The 23,416-nt window shown below is 42.5% G+C and overlaps 1 protein-coding gene across 10 annotated transcripts in view; it reads left to right on the top strand.

Annotated features, from left to right (window-relative positions):
* TRAF3 (TNF receptor associated factor 3) overlaps positions 1-23,416 on the top strand; it is a 132,483-nt gene that overhangs the window by 53,356 nt on the left and 55,711 nt on the right. For 5 of the 10 annotated variants that reach the window (XM_042990631.1, XM_042990639.1, XM_042990630.1 and 2 more), the window contains 2 exons: positions 21,789-21,888; positions 23,246-23,370. The exons of 1 other annotated variant lie outside the window; for it this stretch is intronic. The gene's annotated coding sequence lies outside the window, so the exon portion shown is untranslated. The remainder of the gene's footprint in view (positions 1-21,788; positions 21,889-23,245; positions 23,371-23,416) is intronic. 4 more of the 10 variants (XM_042990632.1, XM_042990636.1, XM_042990635.1 and 1 more) reach the window with 1 other exon arrangement.

Here is a 23,416-nt window from a genome sequence, read left to right on the forward strand (position 1 = left end):
CCTGCTTGGGATTCTGTGTCTCCCCCTCTCTCTGCCCCTCCCCTGCTCGTGCTCTGTCTCTCTCTCTCTCTCTCTCTCTCTCTCTCTCCCCTTCAAAAATAAATTTAAAAAATTAAAAAAGATTAAAAAAAAATGAGGAGCCAATACTCAAATATGTCTGAACATGCATATTTCAAGCATTGAAAAGGATATAGGGTGAAGTGGTTTGTTCCTGGAGCAGATGTCAGTGTTATTTCTAAAGTTTTTCTGTGGTCTTTGATAAATTATGTAGAATGTGTCAACTCTCGTTTGAACATGTGTATTAAAGATTGTTCTTTCAACTTAGAATTATTTTTGTCCAAGGTACTTGACTTAAGATTTAATGAGCCATGACACCGAACTAGAGACATGCTTTCAGTGTTTCAGCATTTATAAGAGATATTATGGTTTTCAAAAGGACTTATGAGAATGGTCTTTTGTAATGTATTTTAAGATAGTTAAGAATAGAGTTTGTATTGTGAAAAATTCCTCCAAGACACGTTCTGGAGTTTTATGAGTGAGTGTCATGGTGGCAGGACAAGGTGGTGTCACCCATAGAGTTGTGGTTTTTTTGTTTGTTTGTTTTTTGTTTTTGCAAGTAGTTTATTTCACAGGGTTTATTTACAAGAGACTCCTTCTTGTGTTTTATAATTACCCTTTCTTTGGGATCAACTAATAATGTAAAAAATACCTGGTGGAGGGGTACCTGGGTGGCTCGGTCAGTTGAGCGTCTGACTCTTGGTTTTAGTTTAAATCATGATCCCAGAGTCATGGGATTGAGCCCCCACATCGGGCTGCACGCTGAGCAGGGAGCCTGCTTGGGATTTTCTCTCTCCCTCTGTCCCTCCCCACTGCTTGGTTGCACGCATGCTCTGTCCCAAAAAAAAACCCAAAAACAAACCTGGTGGTGTCATCTTTGTTACAGATGTATTATGTTTATGGAATTGGAAATGTTTGATTTCTTAGAGTGTGTGTGGATGGATTATGGAGTTGAAAATGTTTGCATCTGTAGTGCGTGTATAAACACGCCAGTTTCCAAGTGTGGCCTTTAGAGTATTATAGAAGAGTGGGTTTTGTTTTTAAAGGTCATAATTGAAAAGCTTTATGTGTCTTAATCGCTTAAATATTTTCTTTCACCGGGATTATTAAGAAAAACACAGAATGTAACATGTGGGAAAATGTTAAATGGATGCAAACACTATAAGATTTTCCACAGAAGTTTTTTCTTCACAATGAGGCACATGGGAAGGCTCCATTAACACTTTAGATGGTATCATAATTTTGGAAAAACCGTTTCACCATAGGGGTGTTTACAAAAACCGAAGCTGTCTCTGCCAGGTTTTGACATTTGCTTAGCTGTATTGGTAGCAAGAGATGCAGTGGCAAAACCAGTTTAAAATTACCTAGGTTGTCACCATGCAGATTCTCTTTATTCAGTATTTAAACTACAAATTTATCAATCTGGGTAATTTGAAATACAGTAGCATAAAAAGAATTAGATATACCAAACCGAAAATGTGTGCAGATCTAAAGTAGTTTCTTTTCTTGATTTTGGTTAACAGAAGTATCTTCACATCTGTAATTTCTGGTAACTTAATGAGAACATACTGAACTTTGGGGGCACAATAAATTTTCCCATTATGTAAAATATTTTACACACTGGTTGACTCATTGTAAATTGTGAGTAGACACGATTCTCTTCCTGCGGAAAATAGAAACACATTATTATAATGGCGATTTTAGCCAATTGCAAAATTGTGCTCAGGTTACCACATTGCTTCCTCTTGGTTGGATTGTTGAACACTGAGATGGACAGTTAATAATGGGAACATGTTGGGAGCTCTTTTGTTAGGTTTTGGGGATGTGGTCTTTCTGTAAATCAGTTGTTTATTTTATACATGGGCTTATTTTTGGGTTTTTTTTTGTTTGTTTTTTTTTTTTTTTCTTTTGAGTTTTATGTGCAGTTAATGAATGTGTTTTCTTTGTATTGACTTCAAGGCTTGTAAATATTGCTCGGTCTTAAAAACCCAAGTTCTTTTGTTTATTTCATAGTAGAAAGAACTAACCAAATGAGTGCTTTTTGGTGGTGATGGTGGGGTTGATAGTTTTCCTAGTGATACTCCCTCATGTTTAAAAGTGCCACATATTCATATATGTGTAATTTATATTTTAAAGTTAAAATCAGATTTTTTTCTTGAAAAATTCTTGAACTCTGAGATTTGGGGGAGAAAAATTACTCAAAGTAGTTCTGAGTTGTTTCAAACAGTATTTGGAAGGGCCACCCCCAAAATAATGCATTTTTAGGGGCATAATGCTCTTGTAATAACAGTTTTCTTTTGTTTGTTTCTTTAATTGAGATGCTATGTCTCATTAAGGGGTGTTAACTTTTGGGTGTCTAGCCTTAGGCACAATTGTGTCAGCTTTTTGAAAATGTACCTGCATGAGCTAATCACACACCATACAATTTACCTATTGGAAGCATCTTATTCAGTGGTTTTTAGTATATTCACAGAGTTGCACAGTCATTGCCTATTTTGGACATTTTGTGTGAACGGAATCATACATGTGGTACAATTTGGGGTCTGGCTTCTTTCACTCAATATCATGTTTTCAGGATTCACCCATGTTGTAGCCTGGATCATTAAGTTGTTCCTTTTTGCTGCCGAATAAAATTTCATTGTAAGGATATAGCACTTTTTATGGATTCATTATCCCATTGATAGGCATTTCAGCTGCTTCCCCATTTTGACTGTTAATGAAGAATGCTGCGAGGAATGTTTGAGAATCAGTTTCGGTGTTTTCGTTTCTCTTGCGAGTATACCCAGGAGTTTGCATCAGCTTGTGGTGCCTCTTTGACCTGCTGTTCAAGTTTTTGTTTATGTTTGTAAAGAGACTTTGCTACTTATAACTGGGCTTCTTAAGACCTTTGTTGGTGATCTGATGACCCTTTTCAGGCTTGAAGCCCCTGGACCCCTGTTGCCTGGAGAAACTGCCAGAATTATAGTATCTTTCTTTCCTAAGACCGGATCACATCTGATGGTCATCACAGGGTCTTATGAGATGAGTATCCTCTTAGATTTGGGGCAGATGATTAAGTCTGTTCTTTATTCAAGCCAACTAAATCTGTCTGTATTTTATATTTTTCTTGTGTTCTTCTCTCTGCTTCTTCTTGGGGACACCCTTTGTTCTTTGACCCCAGCAGCACAGGGAGTGACAATGAATGATTTGTGTATTTTCCCTTAAGGCTGTATATCCCTCACTCCTTCCTTCTTTCCTTCCTTCCCTCTTTTTTTTTTTTTTTTTTTTTTTTTTTTTTTTAAATTTCATGATAATTTTGGTAACTGGGTTGCCCGTTGTTGAAGTGATATAATATCACCTTAAGGTAGTGGTAATACTCGAGCATTATTTTAAGTGTGCAAATGAGACTTATAGGAATGTTTCCATAATTTGTATCAAACTCATGTAAATGTACTTTAACAATGTTCGCCAGTTGCCTGAGTTAGATTATGAGTTTCATTACTGCTGTTTCATCAAGGAGCAGGTTCTGCATGGTCATTCCAGTTAATGCTGAGAACCCTGTAGGTTTCTTGTCATATATTTAAACTGAGTTAAGCTTGGAAAATTATTGAGTGCTTTGAAGATACTGGCTATATTTTGGAACAATTGTGCCTTTCATTTTGAGAAGCGTGTGTTCTGGGGAACCTTTCACATGCATTATATCACTTAAAAATTCAACCCACCCCATAAGGTTTGTAGGGTAGGTCTTACTCCTTTCTGGACTCCCAGATTCAGAAAGAGCAAAGCAATTGCTGGGAGAAGTGAGTGTCAGAGGAGATAGAGCGCTGCTCTTGCTCTGCCCCATGCTGTGAGCTGAGAGGAGGCAGATGTGGGGAGACCAGGCCCTGCCCTGGCCAGCAGGGTTATGCCAAGTCCAGAGCAACCAGGCAGCTAACACCAAGCAGCATCGCTTGGACATCTGGTGGTGCACTTGCAAAGATTTCTCCTGTTTGTGCCTTGCTGCCTCCTCATACATAAAGTAGAGATAATAGGAGGCCACTTTCCAGGCAAGTGGGGATCTGGTCTGCTAGTCACTGGACCTAGTTCCCATGCACTGACCACTGGCTTGCTGCCCTTGGTTTGCAGATGGTTGGCCTGGAAGGTGGTTTGAATGGTCCTGTAGCATGCTCCTTTCCAAAATCACCCCTGTCCTCCAACCTCAACCGTTGTCCCTAGAGGCCCCCGTGGGCCTGGCTCTACCAGTGCGCATTACCGCAGAATTAGTTCTCGTTGCTGAGGGGTGGGGCCAGGGTCTCAGGCTCCCCACCCCGCCCGCCCCCGCGCCATTGTTGGCCCCACTCCTTAGGCATTGTCTGTTCCAAGAGGCACAAGAGACTTGGTGTAAGACCCCTGCTCGTTCCTTCCGACCCTCCTGTGACAGCCTACTCAGGCCAGAACACAGGATTCCTGCTTCCCAGGCACGGGGTCCCTGGACTGACAGGCCAGTAGGGGATGAGCCCTTTTACAGCATGGCAGCCGGTGGGGGTGTGCCTGCCACTGAGGACCAGCCTTGATCCCTGATTTGAAAGGCACAGTTCTATGAAACGTCTTCTGTGGGGAGTGCCCACCTGAATATGTCCAGAGGCGCTTGATAAAAGTTCCTGTGAGGCTGTTAAATCACTAGTGAGTCTCTACAAAGCACAATAATGGCAAAAAGAAATTTCCTCACACTGCCTCCTGCCTTCCCTTCTGATCGTCCACCTCGTGCTGTGCTATTATCCGGCGGTTAGGGATTTGCACTTGAGGTTTGGTTTCGTTGAAAATATTCGTTGATTCATACCACACCTTTTTTGGGAGAGATCAGGGTAGGAAGGGTGCAGTATTTCCATAAATCTGATCCATCCCACACCCGTGAGTAAAGCCCCGGGGGAGCACCATCGTTTCCCGGGGGTGTCAGTGAACTTTTTGTTGGATGCCTAGAAAAGCAGCATACCAGGTGGGGAGGTGTGGGCTGTGGAGCCTGGGTGCTGGGGTTTGAATCCTGGCTCTCCCCACCGTGCCCCAGGCTGCTCGGCTGTCGGCTGGAAAGGACGCTGGTGGTGGTCTCACAGAGGGACTAGTAACTCCTGTGTGTGGAGCAGTGGCGGCTGCCCCTGGTGAGGGGGCTTCGGTGGGGGTCCTTCCGTATAGCCTGGTAACTGCGAGGGACGACGGGAGCACAGAGGAAGGGCCCTGCTGCCAGGGGTGGGAAAGGGAGTTAGTGTAGACTACCTGGGAGAGAAGATTCCGGAGCCTGAGGTGTGAAGGGTGTGAAGTTAGGTAGATGGGAGGAAGGCGGAGCAGAGGATTCTCACCAGAGGGAACAGCTTGTTTGCAGGGATACGACAGGTCATTTCTGTTACCAGGATGAGGGGTGACCGGCAGGTTCCCTAAACGTGTGTTCATTCGCCCAATCCTTTACCAAGCACTGCTCAGTGTCAGGGGAGGGGCGCCGAACTCAGGGGAACGAGGCCTCTTAGACAGCATTGCCCATCAGGAGGTTCCCCAGAATCTCCGGAAGACAACTGTTGCCTGCTGAGGGGCCCTGGGGTGCAAGAGTGTAGCACAGAGTTGCCCTACGAGGCTCACATTCTGTCATTTCTACTTGGTCACCACATGCCTCGGGCACCATATGCCTCAGGCACCCGTCAGTCATGGTGGGGGCCATGCTGGCCCAGGGCTGCTGTGAGGGTCAGGCGGGCTCCAGAACACGGCCTTGCTGAGGACACACCAGTGCCGGCCGAGGGACGTGTGCCATTTTGAGGATGCTTTCCCCTCGTCCCTCCCTGTTCCCAGCACATCCTTCAGCTCCTGGTAAGTATTCCTTCCTCATAAAACTTGTCCTGCATCCCAGACCAGCTCCGGTTCTGCCTCCCTTGTGTGCCGGCCCTCTCCGTCATACGGGTCCTCGTGCTTGGAATGACTGGTCCTCTAGCCGTCTCGCCCCCTCGGGTGCCTGTGACCTTACCCATGCCCTTTCACACACAGCATGTGGCCGGTTGATGCTCACTAAATGTATTGAATGAATGAATGAAAATTAAAGGTCACTTACGAATCATGCTACTATTTTAAGTCTCTTTTTCTGAATTTGGTTGTATGGTTAAATGGTTTAGTATTTCAAGCGCTCTGATCACGTAATGGTTTTTACTGTGCTGTGAAGGTAGCTGGCTGTTCAAGGTGATTGCTGCCCACAGAGCAACTAGAAGTGCTTCCTGTACTTGTGTTTTCTGGAAGGAAAGTCATGGTTCATTCCCAGTAGCTCTTTAGTTGGGGTTTTGAAGCTGCTGTTCAGCGGCACATGTGCGGGATTCGCACGGGGAGCACTTCCGCGTTAAAGACGGTGTCATCATGCACATCTCATTAATTTCAGTATTCTTACCCAGCACAGTGAATTGTCAAAACCGTCCTCCAGTAAAAACCACAAACCAGTAAGCCTTTAGGAAATAGGTTGAAAATCTAGAAATGCCCCCCCCCCAGGTGTTCACAACATTTTTTTAAAGATCCTTATAAAATCTTTGTGATTCAAAAGGCAGCTTCCTGTGCCAGGGGAGTCTCTCTCCGAGCTCTTGCTTCTGAGGTTTGTAGCTTTCAGAAAGACTGCAATGCAGCGGTTACCAAAGTCTCTGTTCATATGGAAACAACTGGTGGTGAGGTCTTTTGCTCCCTTTCTCGAAGCCGCCGACTACGACCTGCAGTCTGAAGGAGGAGACAACGAAGGCAATCCTCCCTTGGACTTAGCTGTTTAGGGATAGAGCGGAAGTGATTTTTGTGAACGCTGTGGCTTAGCACAGGCATGCCCTGCAGCAGCTCTCTTAAGTTCCTGGTGCAGTGGGCTTCCTGGGATGTGAGAGTCAGGATGCCTTTGCAGTTTGTGCATGCTAATTTTATTTTCTCCTCTGTGTTCAGATGGTGGATTATGAGAAGGTAAGGACTGTAAAAATCATGCATAATATGTATTTTAAATGTTTATGACTATCCCTAGAGATGGTGAAGAATTATGATTGAGTAGATCTCTTCTGAACCAAAGAAACAAAACTTGGATTTCTTACGAAAGGACAGTTTGAACGTTTGAACAGTTTTCTTATTTAGTGTTGACAGATGCCATCTAAACAAATTATTAAAGATGTTCTTTAAAGAGATCTGCTTGTTCTTTGACTTACTAAACACGGTTGAGTTCCAGAGATGTAGACACGGATAGAATGGATTTGCTTCTATAACTTAAGCAATGACAGTATCATTCATCTGGCATGGAACATTGTGTTTCCCAAAATCTCAGCCATATGGCAGTGGATGAGGAAATCTAATTTCCGTAGTTCTTACTTGCCTTCAGAGGCGCGTTTTCGGGTGTGCGGAGCTGTGTGCTTATCCCGGGGTGAGGCGGATGCTACCTCTAGCTGCTCCTCTTTGTTTATCTAAGAGGGAGGCTGAGAGTCAGAACTCAGGTTTATTTATTTGTCTATGAATTGGCGGCCCCCAAACGGTGTTACATGTATTATGGGTGGTAATTTATACGTCCAATGCCAAGAAATACAATGTCAGGGTTACCATGGCAACTGCATGCATTCTGAAAAGCTTATGAATGGGTACTGAACCTTCTGGCGTTTTAAGTGAGATGTTCCAGCTGAGAGCCTGCATTCATGATTAGCGTAAATAAATTCAGCTGTCCGTGTGTATCACATCCTTTTTCTTCGTTTACCAGAGTTGTCTGTTCAGCTCGGTCCTTCCTCTGGTCACGTCTGCCATGGTCTCTGGGTTCTTGGCAAGAGACTATGGTTAAGAGATGGTTTTCAGCTCCAGGCTGGGGAGCAAGCCTGTGTGTGTAGTGTCCCAACACCTCAGTCTGTGGGTGGTGTAGAATGGGCTGGCACGTCTGCGCCTCCGGAGGACTGGAAATCCTTGACATCCCCAAGGCGTAGCTGCAACCCCGTGTGCTGGTGTGGTTCTGGCAGAGCTTTCTGTCCACGTGAAGAGCTTCTTTCCAGTAACGCCCCAGGGCTCTCAGAGAGCCTGACTTCCAGAGAGGCAGCCCTGCCTCATTTATATTTCTGGGATATCACGATGGTTGGTTTTGGAGAGGGAGGCCCAAGTTAGAAAGACCGGCGTTCAAAATGCCAAGCCTGTGAAACTAATACACGAAGGCCCATTATCTTCATTACTAAAGGATTGTTTGCTGTTTATGTGAAATACATGTAGCATAGTTGCTTTGAAAACTAGCTCCCCTTAAGAATTTAAACCATATTGATACCTTGATTGCGTGCGACTGGAATACCTGTTTGCTAATATTTTGAAAAAGGCCCCGGGCAGCTTGCCTAGGAGGTCTGAGGCATTGGCTCCTAAGAGAGGGCCCTGCCAGGCCCTGGGAGAACATTTCACACTTGCGTAGATCCCATTCTCTTGATTGATGATCATTCAGCTCATACAGCTTAAATTTTGAACCTGAAGGCAGTGTTAGCTTCTCAGACTCACCTCTGCGGGCATTTTGTGGTAGCTCACCTACAGGCCTTAGTTGAGAATCCTCATCCAGTTCAGTCCCTTTATTTTACAGATGAGGAAACTGCCACTTGGTTACGGCTCCGCAGCCGTAGGTCAGAACCAGGCCTAGGATTGGAAACCTGGCTCCTGGCTCTCTGTTTTCCTAAGGATCGCTTTCCTGACAGAAGAGTTTTGCTCTCAGTAACTGTGTTTTGCTTTTCTTTTTGTTTAAAAAAAAAAAAAAAAAAAAAAAGGCCTATCGTAATAACAGGAATAGAGCTCTGTAATTTATAAAAGTTCCTGCTTTCCCTTTCTTCTTTATCCTGCCATGTATTGAACTGCTCAGCGTGCTGGAGACTTGAGGGGCGCTTCCTCCGCCCCTCAGGCCGCATGCTGTGATGAGAGATGCTGGCCTGTGTGCCGGAGCGCTTAGCCTGAGTGTCTGCAGCTACCCTTCTGCCAACCTGTGGTATTTTCCAGAGAGGCTAGGGGCCCAGTGGTCACCTATTAAATCAAGGTCACAATACTGTGTTTACTAAAGGCAAAACAACATAGCAATATTAGGTGCAGCTTACAAGTTACACCTTACTTACTATAATAGCGGGAGGTTCAGCTTATAAGGCTTCTTGTGCTCAGGTTACCAGGTAGCTAGGGCATTCTCCCAGGACTCAGCGCCTGTGCCCCCTGCGCCCCCCCCCAACCCCCCCCCCCCGATACTGAGCTCGGTGAGGGTAGGAAGCCCATTTCTCACTGTTGGGTCTCAGGCTCAGTACATAATAGAAACACATTAACTGTCTGAATAACTCTGGAGCCCCCGAAAAGTGGTAGGGCTGTTGCAGATTTGGGCACGGTGGGCAAAGATGACGGAGAAGGAGTTAGACGAGGTACAGGTCCAGCAGCATCTGGGGCCTGTGGCTCAGTAGGCCCGAGGTAGGATACGGGACAGTCTGCATCGGTGAGAACGAGATGGAAAACATAATGTTTACAAGTTTCTCTTTGGTGATCCGTAAAGAACTCCAGGACAAGTGTGTTGTTACCCACAGGTGAGACAGAATGAAATTACCTCTCTTTTGAGAGAACTGCATCAAGAGAGTCTTAGATGTAACCTTTCAGGTGGAGAAAGATTTCTGCTTTCCTTGATAAGAGGAATCCTCTAACCCAGATGCCCTGCCTAAGAGTCTGACTTCTTGAGGTCTCTAAAGAAAGTGCCCTAGCAGACAGCGTGGTGTTGAGTTCCCTAGGCAGTTCCGATGTGGTAGAACCCAGAGGGACGGCCAGCACACTCTGACTGCTCACCACCATTTCAGTCCAGGTACAGGAGGATACGCTCACTTATGGTAAGAGAATCAGGCACTGGTATTAGAAACCTGCGATAAACTAAAAATGAATTCAGCGGTATAATTTAAGTTGTTCTTTGGCTTAGAAGAATAATTATTTTAATTTGGGGGCACCTGGGTGGCTCAGTCGGTTAAGTGTCCGACTTCGGCTGAGGTCATGATCTCACGGTTCGTGAGTTTGAGCCCTGCATCGGGCTCTGTGCTGACAGCTTGGAGCCTGGAGCCTGCTTCCGATTCTATGTCTCCCACTCTCTCTGCCCCTCCCACTTGTGCGTGTGCTCTCCAAAATAAATAAATAAATAATAAAATAAATAAATAAGCTTAAAAAATGACACATTTTCACACTTAGCTAAACCCTGCATATGTTACAAAATGGCATTTCACAGGCAGATTCATTAATTAGGATTATTTTGCAAGGGTCTTCAGACCCTCAGATTGGAATGAGCACCCCTTTCGTGTGCTTCCTTGGCAGCTGGTGCTCAGCTATCAGACAGCTATTTAAGAAGGGAACTCGTATTTTCTGAGTCACTCCCCTATTGCATCGAAACCGTCTCTGATACAGCAGTAGAGTTGAAACGGTCTGCAAAGATGGATGGAGCTCAGGATGGAGCTCATGAGGAAATGTCTTTCCCGTGTTCTAGATTACTGAAGATACAAAGCGTGAAATGCTGAAACCTCCAGACATAATCGTGTTCATTCCGTCCTCATCCCCAGCCCCCCCAGCCCTGCATCAATGAAACTCAGTCCCAGGGCATGGAGGGAGGGTCCCAGCCCAGGTGGGGGAGCTCCTGGCCAGCTCTGCCTTCTTCCTCCAACCCCAGCCTTGGGTCTATGGCCCAGAATGTAGGGTTTTTGTCAGCTTAGAGCCTTAACTCACAACCCACAGTTCCTAGCACATTGTTTCCCTTTTTATTCTGCCTTGGAGTTTGAAAATGTCCAGTAGTGCTGGATGGTTTTATCATTTATCATTACTACAACTTGCAGCTACAAATCTCGTAAAACAAATTCATGTCCTACGCTCAGGTTTTGCTCCTCTAAAAATTCTGTTTGTAACATTAATTTAGAAGAAGGCTTTTAAGTTGTTCAGAAACAGTTCTGTACCCCCTTTAATAAAGCTATTTTTGAAATGTAATTTAACGCCTGCAAATAAATTGCTTGAAGGTTTAGTTCATTGCTTGGAAAAGAAGTGTGAGAAGAAAAGTATTTTTTTTTTAACATTTTCTGAGCTGTGGCCAGCAACCCGTTCATTCAGTTAATATTTATCATCCATTAGTATTTATCAATATAATATATGGTTATATTTATCATATATATATATTTATACCCTTGTATTTGGTATATGTTAGTGTATGTGCGTGCGCTAACACCAACCAGAAGTACAGCAAGAAGATTGGTACCCTTGAATTACAAGATTATTTTTTTCCCTGTGTAGCCTGTAAAACGAGGATATTGAATTGATATTCGATACTGAGCTACTTCTTAAACACTTGATTTCCTTATTGTATTTATTTATGTTTATATTTTTAAAATCCGAGAACTACAGAAATAGTTCGTTTCTACTGATCCTTCAGATCATGGCTTAAATGTCCTCTCCCCAAGGAGGCCTTCCCTGTACCTACTTAAATGGGTGTCACTGGTGTGTTCACCAGGAGCCTCCTTGGTAGTTTTCACGTCACACGCGTGCACGCACACACACATCTACTTGTGCTGTGTCCTCTTCCCCATAGACCGTCTTCAGGGTCCCCGTCTTTCTTGTCTCCTCCTCCCTGTACTGTGCTGGCCATCCTAGGTGGCTCTGATGCTCTGTGTCCTTCACAGGACTGTCTTGGAAGTTTTCAAGTGTTTACTGACTCAACCAAGAAATCTTTTTTCCATTACTAACTTACTGTCTTTTCAAATTATTGAATACTTGTGTTTTCCCACTCCACCAAGGAGCCGGAAACAACCAAGAATAGTGACTCTTTATGTCCTCAATGGCCCTTTCCTCTCTTGATCTCCATGTTAGTTTTCTTGTACGTGAACGAATACATTGTGAGGGTAGCAGCTTTTAATGCATCCTTTGAATTCAGGTAATTTTGAGGTAATTTTGAGAAACTAGTTAAGCCAGCCCCAGTGCGTTTGATATTTTAATTTATAGAATGCTCTTTTGTCTTCCTCATGACACTGCCAGATTGGAGAAGGGTGCTGTCATTCAAAACTATTTATCGGAGGGGCGCCTGGGTGGCTCAGTCAGTTAAGCGTCCGACTTCGGTTCAGGTCACGATCTTGCAGTTTGTCAGTTCAAGCCCCACGTCGGGCTCTGTGCTGACAGCTCAGAGCCTGGAGCCTGCTTCAGATTCTGTGTTTCCTTCTCTCTCTGCCCCTCCCCTGCTCATGCTCTGTCTCTCTCTGTCTCAAAAATAAATAAAACATTAAAAAAAAATTAAAAAAAAAACTATTTATTGGACAGTTGTGAGAGTGGGAACAAGGAACTGGCATCAGACAAGCTTTGGTCCCAACTGCTGGGCCAGGTGGGACCTTGCCAGCTGCCGTGTGCAAGGCGTGGCATGGCTCTTCAGGGCCCACAGCATGGCTGGGTGCTACCTGCCCTGTGGGCGTTTCTGGCTGGTGAGTCAGTCCTGGAGTTCTTCAGCAGCACTGATCTAACCTACAAATTAAGATTTATTTTTATATTATTTCAGTAGAAAATTTTATTAATGTGGACTTTTCTTTTTGTATAAAAAGTGTTGACACTAGAATATTTTCGGTTCCAAATGTTGATTAATTTAGGGGGAAACCGAAGAGATTTGATGTCGCATAACAAATCTTTATTTAAATTCAGTAAATTGAAGTGAATCATAACTATATTAAGCAAAAGCGAACATTGCAGAATAGGGTTTATTTGAAAGACGGTTCAGATGAAAATTTCAGGGTGACCTGGAAAGATGTCACGCTTCTGTACCACCTTAAGTTAAAACAATGTGATCATTTGGATGTCATGTAGGAAACTTGGTACTGGTGGGTCCAGCAATTCTGGCAAATGTGGTGGGGGTCACATTTGATTAGGAAGTTGATTTATTCTGGAGGGTTTACGTAGCGTGAGAATATTAGATTCAAAAAGATCCTAGGAATATTATATTAGATATTTAAAATTTTCAACATGACTATCTGTAAAAATATATGTGACATTTCGTGTTTTAGGACTAAAGTAAGCATGTGGTGGTAATGTATATTTGATCATGAGTTCAGGTGAGTAAGACTTCAGAGACACCCAACCAACCCAAACTCACCACTGCATTATAGCTCCAAGACATGGTTTTGTTTCACACAAGAGTAGTTTTAACTGTTACCCAGTGGCATGGGATAGTCATTTCACTGTTAACTAGCTCTTTTCCTTCTTGTTCAGATCCATTTGGGTAATGCTTTTCTTTCTTTCTTTTTTAAAAAATGTTTGTTTGTTTATTTACTTATTTATTTTGAGAGAGAGAGAGAGAGAGCGAGCAAGCAGGGGAGGGGCAGAAGGAGAGGGAGAAAGAATCGCAAGCCGGCTGTATGCACAGAGCCTGCTGTGGGGTTTGATCTTACGAACTGTGAGATCATGACCTGAGGGGAAATCAAGAGTCAGATGCTTAACCAGGTGCCCCTGGATATTGCTTTTCAAAAGTAAGCTAAATAATTCTAGTCAGTTCTCATATTAAAGTAGCTAGAAAGCAAGCAAATAGTTATAGTTAGTCAAATGATGGGAGAAGTTTATTTTAGCCTAGCCAATATCTCAGTGTCTTCTTGAAATCAGAAATGGCCTTAGTTCAGCTAAAGACGTTATTTTTGGTGCATCTGGTCACGAATGTCCTATGCTAGTCTTAAGGGAATAAATAAACTCTGGGGATGTCAGTGCTGAAATTCAAAATAGTGAAAAAAGATGCTTGGTTTTAAAAAGGGACGAATGCATTCGTTAGGCCTTATTGACATTTTGGGAATTTTGAGGCATGTATTTTACTTGTTGCTCAGAAATTAGATGATCACCTAGGATTTGAATGTATAGTTGTCTGAGTGGTCGAGAATGCTGGGCAAGTCACCAAGGAGGGACCACTGGTCTTTGAGACCAGTTTCAGTCCTGCTGACTCTGACTCCTCTGGGCAAGTTGCTAAATGTCTTTATCTTAGTTCCTCAATAGTCCAAGGAGAGATTTGGAGCATCGGATAACCTTTTGAAGATAATTTGAGAGGTGCATATGGCAAATCCACTTTTACAGTGTAAATCTTGACTGATTCTTACATCATGAGTCAGTGGGCATGCCTTTGTTGAGGTCGTCACTTTCTGATAATAGACATAGATGTTAGGAAGAGGCAGACCACTTTGTCACTTGCTGATGTGTAATGTTGGGAAATTGCTGAATCTTTGTGTTTCAGTTTCCTCATATCTATAATGGAGGGGGAAATGGAGAAGAATATTTAGACTTGTGAGGAATAAATGTATAATCACAGGAATGATTGAATAATAACTACTAATATGTATTGAATGTTTACTGTGTGGTAGATCCTTTCTAAGTGCTGAAGATACAAACCCAAAGAAGACACATACCCAAAGAAAACATTTCTATCTTCAGAAAGCTGACAGTCAGGTGGGAGAGAGAGAGAAGGAAGCAAAGCCAGTGTAGGCTTGTGTTATGATGGGTGTCCTTATAGTATAGACCAGGGCTTGAGGAAGGTCACTTTCACTGGGAAGGGAAGGTACTTGGAAAGATGCTTAGAGAAGTTTAACTCCCTAGAAAGCAGGTGCCTGCTGAGTGTGCCTAGCACCTTGCTAGCTGCTGGGGGTGGAGGGAGGCTACAGATCTAAATTTAGCATGATCTCTGCCCTCAAGTTTCGTGACCAAACTGTGAGTTGAGTGTAAACGGTAGGTGTCAAGACACGTGAATGGAGTCTTGAGGATGAAGTGTCTGGCAGGACATGAAGGGAGTGAGAGGGAAGGAGCCAAGGCACAGGAGAAAGCGGACCAGGGGGCGTGGTGTGCAAGTCCGCCCTTGCGCCCTTGCGACGCAGAGGCAGGGTCTTAGCCAGGGAGGGCAGGCACGCCTGCTGAGCAAGGCTGGGCGGCCGGCCGACTCACACCCAAGGCCAGGTCAGAAGGAGCAGGTGGAAGAGGGAATTTTGGGGTGGGGAGGATGCTTTCATGAACTTGAATGGTATCTGATTGTTAAATTAACTCATTTCATGAGTTTTGACTATTTCTTCATAAAAATTACAACTTTTAATTTCATAGTCTTTGTTTCTCCACTAAACTTAATACCATAAAATTTTTGATTAAGGAAAAAGCTTTTTTTTTTTTTTAGTCATTACATTTGAAAACATTTTTCTGCACCTGTGCTTTTATTTATTTTTTAAAATTTTTTAATGTTTATTTTTGAGAGAGAGAGAGAGTGTGCCCGAGCATGAGCGGGGGAGGGAGGGGGAGAGAGAGAGAGAGAGAGAGAGAGAGAGAGAGAGAGAAAGAGAGAGAAAGAAAAAGAGAGAAAGAGAGAAAGAGAGAGAGACAGAATCGGAAGCAGGCCCCAGGCTCCAAGCTGTCAGCACAGAGCCCGACTGGGGGCTGGAACTCAACAGCTGTGAGATCATGACCTGAGCCGAAGTCGGACGCTTAACCGACTGAGCCACCCAGGTGCCCCTGCACCTGTGCTTTTAGAAAGTGAAATAAACGCTGTGCAGAATATGTAGAAGTTGGCTTACGGTGGAGGTTCTTTTATTCTTGCGATGGTGAGAGTACTTCCACTTGTGCTTGCCTGGCGCTTTCCTGCCACATTCACTAGAGAGGAGCACCAGCAGGGTGGTGACCCTACAGAATCTGGAATGAAGTTTGTTGCTTGATTTGCTTTTAATTGAACTGATGTGTTGAGAGCCTTGGCACCTACCTTCACCAGTTAGTAAATGGACGTGGTAGCAGTTGCTGCTGGTGGCTGGTTTTGGTCTACCCCGTAATGTAAATGTATCTCCCCAACATTACATGATTAAAGTTGTAATATCTTTGTGTGCATGTATTAATTTAGTAATAATAGGAAAGTTTTTACATTCTTGTAGTATTTCCCTGTCTCCAAAGTGTCTATGTGTGGGACTATGTACGTATGAGACTCTTAGCTGCAAATAGAAGTAATTGGAGCATAATGTTTCATATTGAAGTGTTTTCTGTTTTAAGATCTTTCTGAGAAGGAAAGCATTTACTTTTCTGGTTCTGATAAATCCTTGTAGTTATAATGTATGAGCGTGATGTGCTTAGTAAGAAAGTTATTCCGGAGTCTTCCCTTTCTGCCGTGGCAGAGTAACAGGGACCAGGTTTACTGTCCACCAGGACCTGGTACAGAATTGACACCAGAAAGCTCAATAATTGCGATTAATAAATATTTTAGGGGCACCTGGCTGGCTCAGTCGGTGGGGCGTGTGACTCTTGATCTTGGGGTTGTGAGTTTGAGCCCCACTTTGGTTGGAGAGATTACTTAAAAATAAAACCTTTAAGAAAATAAACAGTTTATTACAGTACTTTTAGAAAATCAAATTTGGTGCAAATAGATCAGTAATGAAAAAATCAACTTTTAAATATAGATAGGATCAGAATTAATGATCTTTCCTTTTGCCTCAGCTCAGATATGGCTCAGTTCAGCACTGCTCCTGGTACTATCTTTAAAATTTTACTATTTTCTTCTTGTAGATTTTTTTTTATTAACTTTGGTTTTTACCTCTAATACTGAATTTTTTGGTACTCCTTTAAAATTTACTTGAGTCATGTGCCTTATTCTCCTCATCCTTGTCCCAAACCTGACTCTTTTCCTTAAACAACTTGAAAACCAGACAAAACATATGAAATAACAGTTTCAGACATTGGCCAGCAGACAGGTTAGGACCGTATTCCCTAAAATAAGGGAAATGAGCCCTATGATTATTCCAGCTTACTCTCTAGAGCAGGGCCCATGAAATTTTTCTGTAAAGGGCCAGACAGTAAATATCTTAGGCTTTTCAGACCGTATGGTCTCTGTCAGAGTTACACACTCAACTCTGTGTCTGCTTTCATACTACGTATGCAAATGAATGGGTGTGGATGTGTTCCAATAAAACTTTATTTATAAAAACTAGTAGTAGGTTAGATTTGACCGCCAGGCAAATCCTGGTCTCGAGAGTGTTTCCACACTGCAGGGTAGGAGAGAGAAGCCAGAACCCACTAGCTTTACTGAAGTGACAAACACCCAGCATTTGGGAGAACAAAGCAGCTAGAGTTTGGGGGGCAAAGTATATAGGAGAGGAAGGGAGCTACTTAGAGAATCCAGAGATCTGCAGAAGGACCCCCTTGAGACTCTGGTTGAGTACTGACCAGCACATACACGAGAGGAAACACAAAGCCAGGAAAAGAACCACCAGAAAGGAATAGACTGAACAATTTGTGGATATCCCACAGGGCTGAGACAGTTTGTGTTCCCACCACCTAGAGTAGTATCGGATCCTTGTAAGGCTTGTTTTTTAATCTTTGTGAGGGTGGGTTCGGAGCAGCTTTTCCATTTAGGGGTAGACTTCCCTCCCCTCACTAGTGGGGCTGGATTAGCTCTAGACCATAAAGGCCATTGTAGACCTGCCCTAAATGGTTCCAAATAACGTTTCTCAGAACAAAGTCCTGCTGTATTGAAAAGGACTTAATAGGGGTGCCTGGGTGGCTCATTCATTTGAACGTCTGACTCTTGATTTCATCTTGGGTCCTGATCACAGGGCTGTGGGATTGAGCCCTGTATTGGGCTCCCACCCTGGGCATGGGGCCTGCTTCCGATTCTCAGGGCACCTGGGTGGCTGCCAGTTGAGCATCTGACTCTTGATTTTGGCTTGGGTTGTAGTCTCATGGTTGGAGATGGAGCCCCGCATCGGGCTCCCTGCTAAAGCTGAGATCGTGCTTGGGATTCTCTCTCTCGGTCTTTTCCTCTGCTTGTGCTCTCTCTGTCTCTGTCTTTCTCTCTCTCTGTCTCTCTCAAAAAAAAAAAAAAAAAATTCTTTCTCTCCCTCTGCCCTTCCCCCTGCTCGTGTTCTTTCTCTTTCTCTAAATATATATATAATAAAATCTTGGGGCACCTGGGTGACTCAGTTGATTAAGCATCCAACTCTTGATCTCAGCTAAGGTCTTGATCTCAGGATTGTGAATTCAAGCCTCGTGTTGGGCCCCATACTGGGTGTGGAGCCTACTTTAAAAGAAAAAGAAAGGGTATAGTAAATTCTAGCTCCCAATAGTGTAAAAAAAATTTGGGTGTCCAACATACAATAAAAATTACCAGGCAGGGTGCCTGGGTGGCTCAGTCCCTTAAGCATTGGACTTTGGCTCAGGTCATGATCTCGTGGTTCGTGAGTTCGAGCCCCGCATTGGGCTCTGTGCTGACAGCTCAGAGCCTGGAGCCTGCTTCGGATTCTGACCCCCTCTTTCTTTCTGCCCCTCCCCTGCTTATGCTCTCTTTCAAAAATAAATTTAAAAAACATTAAAAAAAATTTAAAAACCTTAAAAAATACTATCAGGCATACAGAGAAGCAAGAAAATATGATATTAACCAGGAAAAAAATCAGTCAATAGAAACAGACCCAAAAATAACAGATGATGGAATTCGCAGACAAGGACATTAAAATAACTGTTACATGGAAGTCACACATATTCAAAAATGTAGAGGAAAATGAGTGAAATGAGAGATATGAAAAGAAAGACTGAAATAAAACTTCCAGATGAAAAATACTGTATCTGAAATGAAAAATGCAGTAGAGAGATTAATAGCAGGTTGGCACTACAGAAAAGGTCATTGAACTTCAAGACTTAGCAATAGAAACAATCCAAAATACAGCAAAAAGAATAGAGAAGACTGAAGAGAATAACAGAGCATTTAGGGACCTGTGAGACAAAACCACCTGCTCCAAGATATGTGTAATTGGGGTTCCAGGAGAGGAGGGAATGGAAACAACATTTGAAGGAATAATGGCTGAAAAAAAATTAAAAATTTGATGAAAACTATAAACCACAAAGCTCAAAAATCCCAAATAGAGTACACAAAACCATACCGACATACTGCAACATCCAATTCCTGAAAAACCAGTGATAAAGAGAAAAAAAAAAGCCCAAAACTTAAAAAGCAGTGAGAAGAAAAGACATTACAGAGGAACAAAGATAGAAATGGCAGCTGGCTTCTGGTCCGATTTGTGCTAGCCAAAAGACAACAGAATGACATGTTTAAAGTACCAAAAGAAAAACCTGTTAGTTTAGAATTCTGTGCCCAGAGAAAATATCTTCTAGAAATAAAAGTGAAATCAAAATTTCTAGGCCAAGAAAAGCTGACAGATTTTATTGCCAGCAGAACTGCATGCACTACAAGAAAAAAATTCTTTTAATGTTTGTTTATTTTTGAGAAAGGGAGCGCAAGTGGGGAAGGGGCAGAGAGAAAGGGGACAGAGGATCTGAAGCCGGCTCTGTGCTCACAGCAGTGAGTCAGATGCGGGGCTTAAACTCCCTAACTGTGAGATCATGACTGAGCCAAAGTCTGTGCTCAACCCACTGAGCCCCCCAGGCGTGCCTACGCTTCAAGAAATTTTTTAAGGAAGTTCAGGTAGAAGGAAATGATACCAGATGGAAATTTTTACAGAGAGGAATGAAAAGAACCAGAAATGGTCAATTCTCACTTCTAATTGCTTTTTTTTTTTTTTTGGCTATTTTGGAGCGCCTGGTGGCTCGCTCAGTTAAGCATTCAACTGTTCATTTCAGCACAGGTCATGATCTCACAGTTTCGAGTGTTCGAGCCCCACATTGGGCTCTGTGCGGGTGCCAAGCCTGCTTGGGATTGTTCCTCTCCCTACTTCTCCCCTGCTTTCTCTGTCTCTCTCAAAATAAATAGACTTTCAAAATAATAATAAGAAAATAAAAATAGGCTATTTAAAGCAAAAATAACAGTGTAATGTGGGACTTCTTATACTTGCAGAGGTAAATAAATGAAAACTGCACAAAAGACGGGAGAGGAGAAACAGAAATATGGTGTTACTCTATGCTTAAAGTGGTGTAATAGTATTTGCAGGTAAACTGTAGTAAGTCAAAGGTGGCTGTCATATCCAGGATAATCTGTCATCAGTGGGAATGAAAGAAAATATTAATGCCAATATCAGGGATGTAAAAGAGGGTATCACTACAGATCCTACAGACGTTGAAAGGGTAAGAAGGGTAAAATTGTGAATCTTTTTGTGCCAATAAATTTGACAAAATGAAAACATTCCTTGAAAAACACAAACCACCAAAGCTCACTCGAAGAAATATATAACCTTCATAACCGTATTTATTAAAGAAATTGAATTTGTAATTAAACTCCTTACCTCAAAGAACACTCCAGACCCAAATGACTTCACTGGTGAATTGTATTAAACACTTATAGAAGAAGGAATACTAATCAGACAAAAACTTTTTTAGAAAATTGAGGAGGAGGAAACGCTTCCTATCTCATTCTACGAGGCCAGCACTGCTCTGAAAGCAAAACTAGACAAAGACATTGTAATAAAGGAAAACCACCAAGTGTATTTGTTGTACACGCATGTCTCCCATGAACTTTAGCAAATATAATCCATGTAGAAACATAAAAAGGATATTACATAACAATCAAATAAGGTTTATCTCAGAGTGAAAAATTGGTTTAACACTGGAAAATCAATCAGTGTAATCCACATCATAATAGATCAAAAAAAGGAAAATGAAAGTGAAGCACAGAGATAGAAGTATGGGGAACGCAAAGGAAGGCAGGAGACTCGGAGGAGGTAGTGAAGTCTGACGTACGTGTAATTGGGTTCTGGGAGTAGAGGACACGGATGGTGCAGAGCAGTGTTTGAGAAGAAAACGGTTGACAGTGTTCCAGGAACTTGAAACAATCCAAACCGTAGTTTTAAGATGTTCAACAAATGACTGGCAGGATACCCTAAGCAAAAAGAAATCCCACAGCCAAACACAGGGTAGTGGAGCACATGATTGCCTACCGAGGCACAACAGGCCGCTTCCCAACACCAGCAGTGAAAGCCAAAAAGCACTAGGAGTGATACCTTCACTACACGACAGGAAAGGATTCTCCATCTAACAAAAATGAAGGTCACCTAAAATGTTAATAATGACAAAAATACGTGCACATATGTAAACACAGCGGTAGGACATACGTTGGCAGTGTGATGAATGGAGTTAGTATTTTAAAGTCCTTGCTGTCCAAGAGAAGGGGAGAGATACCGCAGTGGCCTTTAAGAGCCTGCACATCACATTGTATTTCTAAAGTAATCATAAGAAGAATAAAAACCAGACACGTGACTTCTAGATTACTAGGGAGCAGAGGTTGGAATGGTAACAATCCAAAAGAAGGCAAATAGAAAAGCCTCTGGTAGGTTGGGTTGGGATTAAAAAAGGAAAGAAAGCCCCAGGTACAATGGTAGAATTAAATCTACCTAGGTGTATGTAATGGCTTCCAATGCGAATAGAGTAAATTTTCCATTTAGAAGACGAAGATACCAAGATTTTTTTTTTAATAAGGTGTTTAAAAAATCCAACTATATACTGTTTACAAGACATTCATCTATAAGGATTAAGAAATGTTGAAAGTAAAATGATGAAAAAAATAAACAATGCAAACACCAAAAATGAGATCGTATAGTGTCAGACAAAATATACTTTAAGGCAAAGAGCAGGACTAGAGTGTTACTAGAATGTCATTAACACGTGTCATTTCACATTAAACAGTGGGCAACTCTGATTCCTGTAACAAAATAAGTAGCTTATTACAAACAAGTCTGTTTCTTGCTCACACAAGATGTCCTAGTTGGCAGATTGCTTTCCACGTGTTCAGGTACTTTGGGGAAGAGAGAATCTCTTTGAGTTCCAGAGGAGGAAGAAAAGACTTCATTAATTTTGACTTTGTATGTTCACAGGGATGAACCAACTCTGCCCAGGGACTAGGATGCTCAACTGGCACACGTCCCCCTATGCCTGGGGGTTGGAGTCAGTGTCTCTGGAGGCTGGTGGACTGAGGTTAGGGAGTTAATTAAACCTGATGAGAAATCATAGTGCAGTAACCATTGGAAAAATGAACAGATACTTGGTTGCAAAATTAAATTTGCATTGCTGCAGTTGTCAGATGTAAAATTTCATGAATTTATTCAAAATAATTATTAAGTTCTATGTAACAAAGAATTCTTAGGATACCACTACACAGCCATTCAGTTAGCAAGAATTAAAAAGTCTGACCAGTCTTGTTGAAGAAGTTAAGCACCAGAAACTCTCTCATACCCTTCTGGTGGGAGTGTAAATTGTTGCAACTGCTTTGGGAAATAGTTTGGCTTTATTTGGCAAAGTTGAGTAGATACTTACTGGATAACCTAGTAGTCACATTTCTAGGTGTATACACCAGAGAAATACATGCTCATGTGCTTAATTAAGATAGCTGCACCAGAAAGATCTTTGTAGTGTATCTTTTTTTTTTTTTTTTTAGTATTTATTTATTTATTTATTTATTTATTTATTTATTTATTTATTTATTTATTTATTTTGAGAGAGCATGAGAGAGTGTGAGTGGGGGAGAGGCAGAGAGAGACTCCCAAGCAGGCTCCGTGCTGTCAGCTCAGAGCCTGACAAGAGGCTCAAACCCAGGAGATCATGAGCTGAATCTAAAACCAAGAGTTGGACGCTTAGCCGGCTGAGCCACCCAGGGGCCCCAGATCTCAGTGGTGTGGCTTTGCTCCAAAGCAGAAGCTATTCAGGGGACAGGGGAATGGATAAATAAATTGCGGTCTATTTACGCAGTGGAATACTACGTAGCAATGAAAGTAAATGGCGGGTGGAGCAGAAAAAAACAAAGAGCAAGACAAAGGAACACGCGCATAGGATTCTGTTCTCATAAAATTCAGAAGTTGGCAAAAGAGCTGCATCAGAGCCACATACCTAGGGGATAAATGTAAAGTAGGGAATGGTAACCATAAAAGTTAGGGTAGTTGCTCACAGTAGGAGGAACAGGCTTGGGGTCAGAGAGAGGCACCCTGCCTTTTTTGGGGTTTCAGCAGTGTTCTATTTCTTGGCCGGGGTGGTAGCTGAACTAGCGTTCGTTTATGTGCTGAACATGCGTGTTTCCTGTGCTTTTTATGTGTAATACTCCACGATAAAAGTTATGTTAAAATAAAAATAGTCCGAAGACATCCTGACTTTGTCATTTGTGTCCAACTCAAAAAAAACGTAGCAAATCCAAAGTACACTTTATATAGAGTGGTTAAAATGTGTTATTTGAACTCCTTTCTTGATCGTTTTTTTTAATTTACATTTTTGAAATTCTAGTTTTAAAAGTTTCAAAAATGTTCCCGGTGTGAGATGACCGAGTATTATTCTTACTCCTCAGGTAAGAGACTCCACTACATTCTGTGAAGAAGGATAAGACTGACACCGCCTTGCTTCTTTCTCTGTTGAAATCTCTTCCTCCCTGATCGAGCTTTGGTGTATCTTCTTACAGCATATGACACACGGGTATGTCACTGGACGATTTTAATTTATATAGATTTCTTTTTGCAGC

Source organism: Panthera tigris, chromosome B3, assembly GCF_018350195.1.
Source record: "Panthera tigris isolate Pti1 chromosome B3, P.tigris_Pti1_mat1.1, whole genome shotgun sequence".
NCBI lineage: Eukaryota > Metazoa > Chordata > Mammalia > Carnivora > Felidae > Panthera > Panthera tigris.